Below are 13,307 nucleotides of genomic sequence, written 5' to 3'. Positions count from 1 at the left end.
AGGAATTAGGGGATATGGGGAGAAGACAGGTAGGTGGGGTTAGGTCATAAATTAGATCAGCCATGATCTTACTGAATGGCAGAGCAGGCTCGATTGGCCATTTTTGGCCTTCTCCTGTTGCTACTTCCTATGTTCCTATATATGTTCCTATGACCTCTTAAATATGCTTTCAAAGCATCCCACAAAATGAAATTACTCTGTACTGAATTAATATTTGTACTTAAAAAAGAAGCAATTTCTTCCTTAATATAACTAATAAACTCAGTTTTTTTCAATAACATTGCATTAAATCTCCACCAATAAGTTGATTGCATAACCTCAGAAGCAACACAAGATATAAATAACATAGAATGATCGGACACAATCCTACTTTTATATTCACCCTGAACAATTCAAGCTTGGCGATGTGCCAATACTAAAAACAAATCTATTCTAGAAAATGAGTCATGTCTGGATGAATTAAAAGAAAAATCTTTTTCTGCTGGATTTCATCAAAGATGCCATCTATACAGCCATCTTAGATTTCTTTATATTTTTCGGAGATTTGTCCAATAGCGGGTCCAAACCACAATTAAAATCCCCTCCAATTAAAATATTTTCATTAGCCTGGTTTAATGTTAAAAAAGCCTCAGATATAAATCATTTGTCATCTACATTAGGTGCATAAACATTCAACAACGTCCACAATTCTGCAAAGATCTTACAATTCACCGTTAAAATTCTACCAATTGTTTCAAAAAATGATTCCAATTCAAATGGTATCTTCTTATGAACTAGAATCGCCATTCCTTGCACCTTAGAATTAAAAGAAGAAGCAACTACATGACCTACCCAATCTCGTTTCAATTTTAAATGTTCTTTTTCAGTTAAATGTGTTCTTGTAAAAAAGCAGTATTAACCTTCATCTTTTTAATATAAGCCAATGCACGCTTACGCTTGATCGGATTATTCAAACCCTGTACGTTAAAAGTTGCAAAATTCAAATTAGTCATACTTTACTAAAAAAATTATTCTACTATCCACACAATTAACAATTATATAAAAAAGCTCCCCTTGCATAAACAATAAAAAAAAACTTCCCTTAGATAAAATACAAAAGAAAATTCCCCCAAAACTACCCCAATGTAGTAACTCCCCAATTAACTGGGTGTGGATAAACCCACTAGTGGCAGATGACCTTAGAAAGTTTCAGAGTCATCCCTCAGCCAAATTTCTCGACAATTATTCATCTCAATCAAATTCATCCCACTAATTTCAGTCCCAATGATTATTCCGGATCCTCAATATCAAGCAGACTTCTTGTCAGTTCCCCCCTCTTTTCATTCCCATTCCCCTTATCAGATGCTCTCCTCTTGGGTGACATTGATCGATCTGATCCCCGCACATCTGGCAAAGAATTAGCAAAAATTAATGCATCATGATCACTCTCAACAAACTGAGATTGATAATTCCCATAGAAAACTTAGAGCTTGATTTTATCAAGCTTTCTAGACAGCAATCCGCAGAATCATCTCTCTGTCCTGCTACCTTAAACACCAAATTAAAACTGCTCGAGGTGGCTGACCTGGATAAGGTTTCTTCGTCAAAACCTTATGCACTCTGTCCAATTCCAACCATCTGGAAAAAATTCAATACTCAACACATCTGGAATCCACTTTTTGAAAAACTTCACTGGGTCTGAACTCTCATGTCTTTCGGAAGTCCTACTATTTTCACATTATTCCATCGACCTTGATTTTCCAAAGAGTCAATCTTTTTCAACAACTTTCTCTTCTGAATCTCCCATCCAACAAATGAATCTCCCCCTTTTTCTATGTTTTTCTCTATTTCATTCCACTTGATCTCTACATTCATGAAATGCCTCTTCAATTTTTTTTAATGATCTTGACTATATCCACTGCTTTCAAACATTTATTAGCATCAGTCTTAACATCAGTTATTTCTTTCTTTACAGATGACACTTCTTCGCAGATATTATTCATTTTAACTTTCATGTCCATAAATCCCTGATTCATCTGAGAAGACATCCGTAATGACATATTTTCCATTTGTTGGACAATGCCTTCCAAAACAGTAAAGACAGCTTCAAATCCTGGTTCCCCCATTCCACCTCCTTGAGGCCTACCTTCTTTAGCTATAGTTGTAATGAATTCTTCATGCTTCTGTGTCTCTAACAAAGCAGGGCTTAATTCCTCCTCTTCACCTGCTCTTGCTGCTGGTCGGGTCGTTCGACTGTGGGTCTGGACTCCTACCAACGCCGGGCCGATTTCTTCAGTCCGGCGTTGGTCGGGTTCCCCCACCACCCAGACCCTCTCTAGCAACTCGCATACACATGTCGCTCCGCGCAAGCCTGGCAGCGCCGTCAACCACGCAGGCGCATCTTCTGACGCACCACTGCATGTCATGGGGCTGCTGGGCAAAATAGCAAGTCCGAACATCAACATCAGGAGATGCCGCTCGCTCGCCTCGCCCACGCGCCCGGCATCACGGACCCATGTTTCAGAGTCGGCTGGCCGCCATCTTGCGGTTGCAGAACGGGCACTGGCATCATATTTATCTGTCCTGGAGTTCGTTGAGGTTTAGGAGATGGATCAATTGACTCCATGGCTTCACTCTGGTAAGGATGCCTCAATTCCTCAGCACTTTTATAAGGTAGTTTCTTTTGTAATTGAGCTTTTGGTTTCTTCACATTTGTAGCCATTGTCTATCTTCAATCTTCAGACACCTTTAAAAACTTTTTTTTTAACTTTTCTGACTTATCAATTCGGGCATTAAATAGTTCAACTGGGAAGAGGTAGAATTGCACATCTTCTTCCTACGCCATCTCGTCATGCCCCCGAAAACCTCTTTGGTAGGAAAATACAAGCACCATATGATGTTATATTCCACAAAGACCAGAATTTGGTCCGAGAGATTATGAGATGGAACAACAGTACAATCAAAGCAATGGATCCAAAGAAAGCACGTTTCATGATGGTCAACGTGTGTTGGTGTGGAAATACAAAAATAAGTCAGATGTGGTGCAGAAATATAGAGATAAGTCAGATGTATGGCAGCTGGGAAGAATCCTAAGAAAAATTGGAAATGTTCTATACCATGTACAAGTTGGACCAGACAGATGGTCCAGACACGCCAACCAGTTGCAACCAACAGAATGCAACCTCGTGGAAACTACACCTGCTTAACTCAGTCTGGATTCCTTATTGGACACATTTGAACTTCAGAAACCATTGAACCACCAATCACACTCATCACACGGAAACGAGCCTATACCTTCTACATCACCGGAACCAGGAAGGAATCTTAAAGAGTTTGGAGACCAGTGAAGCCCTCCCAAATGGATCCCAGACTCCACTCATGAGTAACCAGCTGAAAGGGGGAGGTGCCAAGTTGCCCTAAACAGAGCAGCCCCACCGTCACGAGGAGAGGGTGTTTCTGGTTCTTGGGACTTGAGCCATCAATCAACTAAACCAGTCACATGTATGTGAGATGGCTCATTTCTCTCGGGACCAAGGGCATGGCAAATACTATAAATAGGTCTATCTGGGTCTAACAAGGTGGAAGCTTGTATTCCACATAACGCATGCACAGCATTAACAATTGGCACATTTACAATGCTGGTATTGTGAGGCAGGCGGAGGCCCCGGTCCGGGCAGAGAGGTGGAGGCGGCGGCCCCAGTCCGGGCACAGGGAGTGCAGCGGCAGCCCCGGTCCGGGCAGAAGGTAGGCGGCAGCGGCCCCGATCCGGGCAGGAGCAAGGGGGAGGCGGCGGCCCCGGCCTCAGTCGAGTGAGGCAGGCGGAGGCCCCGGTCCGGGCAGAGAGGTGGAGGCGGCGGCCCCAGGCCGGGCCCAGGGAGAGCGGCGGTGGCCCCGGCCCCGGTCCAGGCTGAGGGTAGGCGGCGGCGGCCCCGATCCGGGCAGGAGCAAGGGGAAGGCGGCAGCCCCGGCCTCGGACAAGTGAGGCAGGCAGGGGCCCCGGTCCGGGCAGAGAGTTGGAGGCGGCAGCCCCAGTCAGGGCACAGGGAGAGCAGCGGCGGCCTCGGCCCCGGTCAGGGCAGTATGGACCGACGTAGGAGGGGAGGCAGACCCCTCCAGCCCAGGTAAGAAGCCTGCATAGGAGAAGGCCACTCCGATATAAAACCTACGACCCAATGACCTCGCTGCCACGTCCCAGCTTGCTTGACCACGGCACACGAACCATGGGTGTAAAGGGTGGGGCCAGTACTGCGCACACTGCACTCCACCTAAAAGCTCCTTTGCGCAGGCCCGAGGACAGGTCCACGTCCTCCCCCTCCACATCCTCCCCCTCCACGTTCTCCCCCTCCACGACCTCCCCCTCAAAAGATGTTCACAAACTCAAGCTAGCATGCTGGAACATCAGAACCATGCTAGACAAGGCTGACAGCCACCGACCTGAACGTCGGTCTGCCCTCATTGCACATGAACTCCTCAGACTTGAGATCGACATAGCCGCTCTCAGTGAAGTCCGCCTGGCAGATGTAGGCAGCCTCCAAGAACACGGCGCGGGCTACACACTCTACTGGTCTGGCAAGCCTTTGGAGGAACGACGCCTATCTGGTGTAGGCTTCATGGTCAAGAACTCCATTGCCTCCAAACTCGAAAACCTTCCGACAGGCCACTCGGACCGAATCATGTCCATACGACTCCCCCTTCAAAACAAGCGTCCCATCACCCTCATCAGTATCTGCTCCAACCCTCCAGGCGGAACCAGCAGAAAAAGACAAGTTCTACATTGACCTGCGCAACCTCATCCAACGCACCCCTACAGCCGACAAGGTTGTCATCCTTGGCGACTTCAACGCTCGCGTCGGCAAAGACTCAGAAACCTGGCCAGGAATCCTGGGCAAGCATGGCGTCGGCAAGTGCAACGACAATGGGCGCCTCCTGTTGGAGCTCTGCGCAGAACAGCGGCTTGTCATTACAAACACCCTTTTTCAGCAGAGGGATAGCCTGAAGACTACCTGGATGCATCCCCGATCCAAACACTGGCACCTCCTGGACTACATCCTGGTGCGAGAAAGTGAGGAGAGGACAGAAGACAGAAAAGAAAAGAGTCGGGGGCAGGTAGGAAAACTTTTTTTTTTAAAAGTCTCTTACCAGGGCCTGAGGGGAGGAGTCGGCGTTGGAGGCAGCCATTGGTCGGGAGGCCGTGCAGGTGAGCGTGTCGGGAAGGTAAGGCATTTTAAAAAGGCTTTTACCGGGGACAGGGCCTAGCAGTCGGGAGAGGAGAGGACAGAAGACAGAAAAGAAAAGAGTTGGGGGCAGGTAGGAAAACTTTTTTTTTAAAGTCTCTTACCAGGGCCTGAGGGGAGGAGTCGGCATTGGAGGCGGCCATTGGTCGGGAGGCCGTGCAGGTGAGCGTGTCGGGGTTAATTGGGTAAAAGGCAGATAAATAAGAGGCCCAGCGCGTGAGCGGCCCAGTGAAGGAGTGGGACTTCCAGGCTTTGGCTCATCAGGCTTCGGCGTAAGCAGGCGTAGAGAAAGACCTTCCAAGGTAAAGTGCATTGTGAGTACCCTACCATTAAAAGGCTGAGCCATGTCCATGGGGTTGGTGCTATGCTCAAGTTGCCAGATGTGGGAGCCATGGGTGACCTCCACCCTCCCAAAAGGCCATATCTGTGCCAGGTGCAAGGAGATGGGGTTCCTTAGGGGTCGAGTTGAGGTACTGGAGCTCCAACTAGATGACCTTAGGCTCACCAGTGAGTGTGAGGAGGTTGGTGACAAGACCATAAACATTTCCACAGGACATACCTGCAGGGGATGTAATGAGACACAAACATTTAGGAAAAAAATTAAAGAAATGGAGATGCAGCTAGATGATCTGAGGCTAATCAGAGAGAGCGAGGAATTTATTGATTCAACACTCAGGGAAGTGCTTACCCCTGGATTGGGGGAGTCAGGAAAGTGGACTACTGTCAGGAGTGGGGCAAAAGTTGCTAGCTCTGTGGAGAGCACCCCAGTGGCTACAGATCTTAGCAACGAATATACAGTATTGGATGAAGTAGGGGGAGATAACCTGCCAGAGGTAGCACCAAAGGAGACAGTGGTACAGAAGGAGAAGAAGGGGAACAAGGTGGTCATTGGGGACTCCATCGTTAGGGGAACGGACAGAAGATTCTGCGAACCTGACAAGTGTTCCCGTATGGTGTGTTGCCTCCCAGGAGCCAGGGTACGTGACGTCTCGGATAGTTTTCAGAGTATCCTGGGGGGGAAAGGAGACCGGCCAGAGGTCCTGATACACGTGGGCACAAATGACGTAGATAGATTGAAGGAGGAGATCCTGAAGAGAGACTACCGTGAGCTCGGAAGGAGGTTGAGAAGCAGGACCTCCAGGATTGTAATCTCGGGGCTGCTTCCTGTACTGTGCGAGGGTGGGGGCAAGAATAATAAAATCAAGAGGTTAAACGTGTGGCTGAGGGAATGGTACAGAGCGCAGGGATTCAGGTTCATTGACCATTGGGATCTCTTCTGGGGAAGACGGGACCTATACAGGAGGGATGGTTTACACCTGAATGCGAAGGGGGCCAATATATTGGCAGTTAGGTTTAATAAAGCTGTCGGAGCTGATTTAAACTAATTTGGCAGGGGGAAGGGAACAGGACTGATAGGGAAGTAGATAGGAGAGAGAATATAGGGGTGGTTCCGATAGACGGTGAAACAATAAGGAATAAGGGAGCTAAAAGTGATAGGAGAATAAGAACGAATGCACCAAGAACCAAGGTGGAGGGAGAAAGGAGGTATGGCATCAAGGTATTGTGTATGAATGCAAGGAGTGTAAGGAATAAAATGGATGAGCTTGAGGCGCAAATGGCAATGGGAGGTTATGACATTGTCGGAATAACGGAGACATGGCTGCGGGAAGGGCAGGATTGGGAAATAAATGTTCCAGGGTACACGTCCTTTAGAAAGGACAGAAAGTTAAGAAGAGGAGGTGGGGTAGCTCTGTTGGTAAGAAATGAGATTCAGGCGTTTGAAAGGAAGGACATTGAAACAGGTGAGGTAGAGTCTGTTTGGATTGAATTAAGAAATTGCAAGGGCAAGAGGAATATAATGGGGGTCATTTACAGGCCCCCGAAAAGTAGCTCAGATATCGGTAGTAGTATAAATCAGGAATTAAGAGTGGCATGTCAAAGTGGTAGCAATACGGTAGATATGGGGGACTTCAACATGAAGGTGGACTGGGATAATCAGACGGGGGCAGGAACACAAGAGAGCGAGTTTATAGAATGTCTACGAGATACTTTCTTGGAACAGCTAGTGGAGGAACCTACCAGGGGGAAGTCGATTCTGGACTGGGTGCTGTGCAGCGACGCAGACTTAATAAGTGACCTTGATGTAGGGGAGCCATTAGGGAATAGTGACCATGGTATGGTTACTTTTAAGCTGCAATTAGAAAGGAAAATGGAAAGGAAGTCGGAAGCATCTGTACTTCAGTTAAATAAAGGGAATTTTGCAGCTATGAGGGAGGAGCTATCCAAAATAAAATGGGAAGATACACTAGCTGGGAGGACAACTGGGGAAAAATGGCAGGTTTTTATGGACATTTTTCACAGGATTCAGGACAAATTTATTCAAAAGTGGAGGAAAGGCTCTAGGAGATGTAAATGGCAGCCCTGGCTAACTAAGGAAATCAAGTGCATTATCAAGTCCAAAGGGAGTAATTATAAGATAGCGAAGCGGAGTGGGAAATTAGAGGATTGGGAAACCTTCAAAGAACATCAGAGGGTAACTAAGAAAGCCATAAGAGACGGGAAAATGAAGTACGAGAGGAAATTAGCAGATAATATTGCGGAGGATAGCAAAAGCTTTTTTAAGTATGTGAAGAGGAAGAAATTGGTTCGGTCTAAAATTGGCCCTTTGAAAATGGGCAAGGGTGAAATTATTACCGGAAACAAGGAGATGGCAGAGGAATTTAACAAATACTTTGCAACTGCCTTCACCAAGGAGGATATAGGTTATAGTCAGTTAGGGGGTAGTGGTCATGTGGTACCAAGAGACTTGGGGAACTTTACTGGGGAGGTAGGGGATCTAATGGATATCCGGATCTAGAAGCAGGAGGTTATGAGTAAATTGTTGGGACTGAGGGCTGATAAATCCCCAGGGCCTGATGGGCTACATCCTAGGGTGCTTAAAGAGGTGGCTATGGAAATTGTGGAGGCACTTGTCGACAACTTTTCCAAAGTTCCATAGATTCCGGGGAGGTCCCTGAGGATTGGAGAGTGGCTGATGTGGTACCGCTTTTTAAGAAAGGAGGGAGGGAGAAAACGGGAAATTATAGACCAGTTAGCCTGACATCAGTGGTGGGGAAGATATTGGAGTCCATCATAAAAGGAGAAATAGCAGAACACTTAGTCAGTAATAATAGTATAAGGGCTAGTCAGCATGGATTCCTTAAGGGTAAGTCATGCTTGACTAACCTTCTGGAATTTTTTGAGGATGTGACAAAGAGGGTGGACTCGGGAGAGCCAGTGGATGTGGTGTATTTGGACTTCCAGAAGGCCTTTGATAAGGTACCGCACGGGAGTCTAGTGGGCAAGATCAGGGAGCATGGTATTGGAGGTAAGGTGCTGACATGGATAGGAAATTGGTTAAGAGATAGGAAACAAAGGGTTGGAGTGAATGGGTCTTTTTCAGAATGGCAGGATGTGACAAGTGGAGTGCCTCAGGGATCGGTGTTGGATCCTCAGTTGTTTGTAGTTTATGTTGATGATTTGGATGAGGGGATTGTGAATAACATGAGCAAATTTGCAGATGACACTAAACTGGGCGGCGGTGTGGGGTGTGAGGAGGATGTAAGGAAAATGCAGAGAGACTTGGACAGGCTGGAGGAGTGGGCGGCTAAATGGAAGATGAATTTCAATGTGAACAAATATGAGGTTATTCATTTTGGGCGAAGTAATAGGAAAGCTGAGTATTATTTAAATGGAGACAAGCTAGGGAGTGGGGAAGTGCAAATGGATCTGGGTATACTTGTTCACCGGTCACTGAAGGCTAGCATGCAGATTCAGAAAGCTGTGAAGAAGGCAAATGGAATGTTGGCTTTCATAAAGAGGGGATTGGAGTATAGGAACAGAGACGCCCTTCTGCAGTTATACAGGGCCCTGGTGAGACCCCACCTGGAGTATTGCGTCCAGTTCTGGTCTCCAAACTTGAGGAAGGACATACTAGCTATGGAGGGTGTGCAGCGCAGATTTACAAGGTTAGTTCCAGGGATGGCAGGGTTGTCATATGCAGCAAGGCTAGAAAAACTGGACTTGTATCCATTGGAGTTTAGAAGGATGAGGGGGGACATGATTGAGGTATATAAAATCATCAGGGGGATAGACAAGGTGAAGTCTGATTACTTGTTCCCAATGATGAGGGAGACGAGGACTAGAGGGCATAGTTTAAGAATACAGGGTAGGCCCTTTAGGACGGAGATGAGAAAGCATTTTTTTACCCAGAGAAGTGTGAATCTGTGGAATGCTCTGCCACAGAGGGTGGTAGAGGCGGATTCGCTGACTATGTTCAAAAGAGAGTTAGATAAGACTCTTGTGGGTAATGGAGTTAAGGGTTATGGGGATAAGGCTGGAAAGGGGTACTGATGGTAATGATCAGCCATGATCTAAAATGGCGGTGCTGGCCCGACGGGCCAAATGGCCTACTCCAGCTCCTATTGTCTATTGTCTATTGTCTAATCCACTGAAGAGGTACTGGGCTTCTCCTCCAGGAAAAACAAGGACTGGTTCGACGAAAACAGCCAGGAAATCCAGGAGCTGCTGGCAAAGAAGCGAGCTGCCCACCAGGCTCACCTTACAAAGCCGTCCTGTCCAGAGAAGAAACAAGCCTTCCGTCGCGCATGCAGCCATCTTCAGCGCAAACTCCGGGAGATCCAAAATGAGTGGTGGACTAGCCTCGCCAAGCGAACCTAGCTCAGCGCGGACATTGGCAACTTCAGGGGTTTCTACGAGGCTCTAAAGGCTGTGTACGGCCCCTCACCCCAAGTCCAAAGCCCGCTGCGCAGCTCAGACGGCAAAGTCCTCCTCAGCGACAAGATCTCCATCCTCAACCAATGGTCAGAACACTTCCAATCTCTTTTCAGTGCCAACCGCTCAGTCCAAGATTCCGCCCTGCTCCAGCTCCCTCAACAGCCCCTAAGGCTAGAGCTGGATGAGGTCCTCACCCAGGATGAGACATATAAGGCAATCGAACAACTGAAAAGTGGCAAAGCAGCAGGTATGGATGGAATCCCCCCAGAGGTCTAGAAGGCTGGCGGCAAAACTCTGCATGTCAAACTGCATGAGTTTTTCAAGCTTTGTTGGGACCAAGGAAAACTGCCTCAGGACCTTCGTAATGCCACCATCATCACCCTGTACAAAAACAAAGGCGAGAAATCAGACTGCTCAAACTACAGGGGAATCACGTTGCTCTCCATTCCAGGCAAAATCTTCACTAGGATTCTCCTAAATAGAATAATACCTAGTTTCGCCGAGAATATTCTCCCAGAATCACAGTGCGGCTTTCGCGCAAACAGAGGAACTACTGACATGGTCTTTGCCCTCAGACAGCTCCAAGAAAAGTGCAGAGAGCAAAACAAAGGACTCTACATCACCTTTGTTGAGCTCACCAAAGCCTTCAACACCGTGAGCAGGAAAGGGCTTTGGCAAATACTAGAGCGCATCGGATGCCCCCCAAAGTTCCTCAACATGGTTATCCAACTGCACAAAAACCAACAAGGTCGGGTCAGATACAGCAATGAGCTCTCTGAACCCTTCTCCATTAACAATGGCGTGAAGCAAGGCTGTGTTCTCGCACCAACCCTCTTTTCAATCTTCTTCAGCATGATGCTGAACCAAGCCATGAAAGACCTCAACAATGAAGACGCTGTTTACATCCGGTACCGCACGGATGGCAGTCTCTTCAATCTGAGGCGCCTGCAAGCTCACACCAAGACACAAGAGAAACTTGTCCGTGAACTACTCTTTGCAGACGATGCCGCTTTAGTTGCTCATTCAGAGCCAGCTCTTCAGCGCTTGACGTCCTGTTTTGCGGAAACTGCCAAAATGTTTGGCCTGGAAGTCAGCCTGAAGAAAACTGAGGTCCTCCATCAGCCAGCTCCCCAGCATGACTACCAGCCCCCCCACATCTCCATCGGGCACACAAAACTCAAAACGGTCAACCAGTTTACCTATCTCGGCTGCACCATTTCATCAGATGCAAGGATCGACAACGAGATAGACAACAGACTCGCCAAGGCAAATAGCGCCTTTGGAAGACTACACAAAAGAGTCAGGAAAAACAACCAACTGAAAAACCTCACAAAGATAAGCGTATACAGAGCCGTTGTCATACCCACACTCCTGTTCGGCTCCGAATCATGGGTCCTCTACCGGCATCACCTACGGCTCCTAGAACGCTTCCACCAGCGTTGTCTCCGCTCCATCCTCAACATTCATTGGAGCGCTTTCATCCCTAACGTCGAAGTACTCGAGATGGCAGAGGTCGACAGCATCGAGTCCACGCTGCTGAAGATCCAGCTGCGCTGGGTGGGTCACGTCTCCAGAATGGAGGACCATCGCCTTCCCAAGATTGTGTTATATGGCGAGCTCTCCACTGGCCACTGTGACAGAGGTGCACCAAAGAAAAGGTACAAGGACTGCCCAAAGAAATCTCTTGGTGCCTGCCACATTGACCACCGCCAGTGGGCTGATATCGCCTCAAACCGTGCATCTTGGCGCCTCACAGTTCGGCGGGCAGCAACCTCCTTTGAAGAAGACCGTAGAGCCCACCTCACTGACAAAAGGCAAAGGAGGAAAAACCCAACACCCAACCCCAACCAACCAATTTCCCCCTGCAACCGCTGTAACCCTGTCTGCCTGTCCCGCATTGGACTTGTCAGCCACAAACGAGCCTGCAGCTGACGTGGACATTTACCCCCTCCATAAATCTTCGTCCACGAAGCCAAGCCAAAGAAGATAATAGGAATATTCAAAAGACTCTCAGATAGGCACATGAATGAAATAAAAATAGTGATGTGTGTCATGTTGGAAACTATTAGATAAGATCAGATCAGATACTATTTATTGTCATGTAATAAAACAGAAATGTAATATTACACAAAATTTCCTTTGGCCTGTCATAAGATTCTCCATTAGCATATGATTGCCCCAGCACCACTTACAGTCACAAAAAGAGAAGCAAGAGATACACCCGCAGACTCACAGTGTCTGTGGATTTCCCTCTAGTGCTCTCGCAGCCACTCCAGCTGCACAAGACTCCAGCTCATTTCAAACCATCGCCAACCCAAGCCAAGATCCAAATATCCAACACAATGAGGTAGCCTTCAGCTTCCAGGCCTTTCGGGAGCCTTCCTTTTTCTTCACAATCCTTTTGAATCTTAGTTCTGATACCTGGTCCTCATGAGCCAGTCCCCATCCGCCTGCAGGCTGGTGTGATTCCTTGGACCTCAAGTCGCCAGCAGACTGTGGTCTGTGTGAGTCTTTGAGCCGCGTAGACCCTTGCTGTACCACCACCGTGGTCATTGTCTGTGGTGATATGGCTGTATGTACTGGTTGGTCTGTCCTCCGGGGGGTCACCCTACCTTAGCTCCTCCCTTGATTCTTCCCATGTGACTCCTGGCCATAAGTGTCGAGTCCCCTCTCCTTCCTGCTCATTTTCATAGCCTAGACCCAGGCCAGCAGTCTCTTGCTTAATAAAACCTATCGTTCCCCTCAGTCTTCTGTCTGTATCATTAATGGGCTAACGATAGTGCCCAACACTGTCCTTGGGTTGTCTCCTCTGCTTTTCCTTTACAACAAGGGGTGGGGGTTCAGGAGAGTGTTCTCAGCGTTCTCCCTGTTACTGGTGCCCTGCACCAGTCCGCTGCTCCCCTGAAGTCTGCAATGCCTTATTGCTGCTGCCCAACAGAGGCGCCACCATCTTGGGTGCAGACGCCGCAGTTGTAGGATTTTAAACAAAACACCATTGGCCTCTGTAACATGCCATTTAAAGTCTGCAGGGAGCCGTCGGCAGTTGGACTGGGTGGTGGGGCCCTGCAGGGGAGCTCTGTGTCTCCATTCCGTGGAGTTGTTGTGGAGTAGGTTAACATAGGATGGCAGAACATTATGGGCCGCAGAGCTTTTAAAAATATCCAAATAATTCATCAATGCTGCCCCAAAATATTGCCTTAGAATCTGCATTTTAATATTATCGCTGCTTCTCTTCACATACCAAGTTCCCAATCTCAGCTATACTGTCAAAAGGTACACTAAAATGAACAAAAAAATAAACAGTGAAGTGAATAATCA

General features: G+C 47.6%; 1 protein-coding gene and 1 long non-coding RNA gene across 5 annotated transcripts in view; one reads left to right on the top strand and one right to left on the bottom strand.

Moving 5' to 3' along the window:
* Positions 1–13,307, bottom strand: part of LOC138757253 (protein unc-13 homolog B-like) — a 615,971-nt gene that overhangs the window by 407,313 nt on the left and 195,351 nt on the right. The window lies entirely within an intron of this gene.
* The window catches only part of LOC138757255 (uncharacterized), a 701,670-nt gene that overhangs the window by 550,636 nt on the left and 137,727 nt on the right, over positions 1–13,307 (top strand). The gene's annotated exons all lie outside the window — the stretch shown is intronic.

Source organism: Narcine bancroftii, chromosome 3 (assembly GCF_036971445.1).
Source record: "Narcine bancroftii isolate sNarBan1 chromosome 3, sNarBan1.hap1, whole genome shotgun sequence".
Lineage (NCBI taxonomy): Eukaryota > Metazoa > Chordata > Chondrichthyes > Torpediniformes > Narcinidae > Narcine > Narcine bancroftii.
This window is presented reverse-complemented; position numbering and strand designations above follow the sequence as displayed.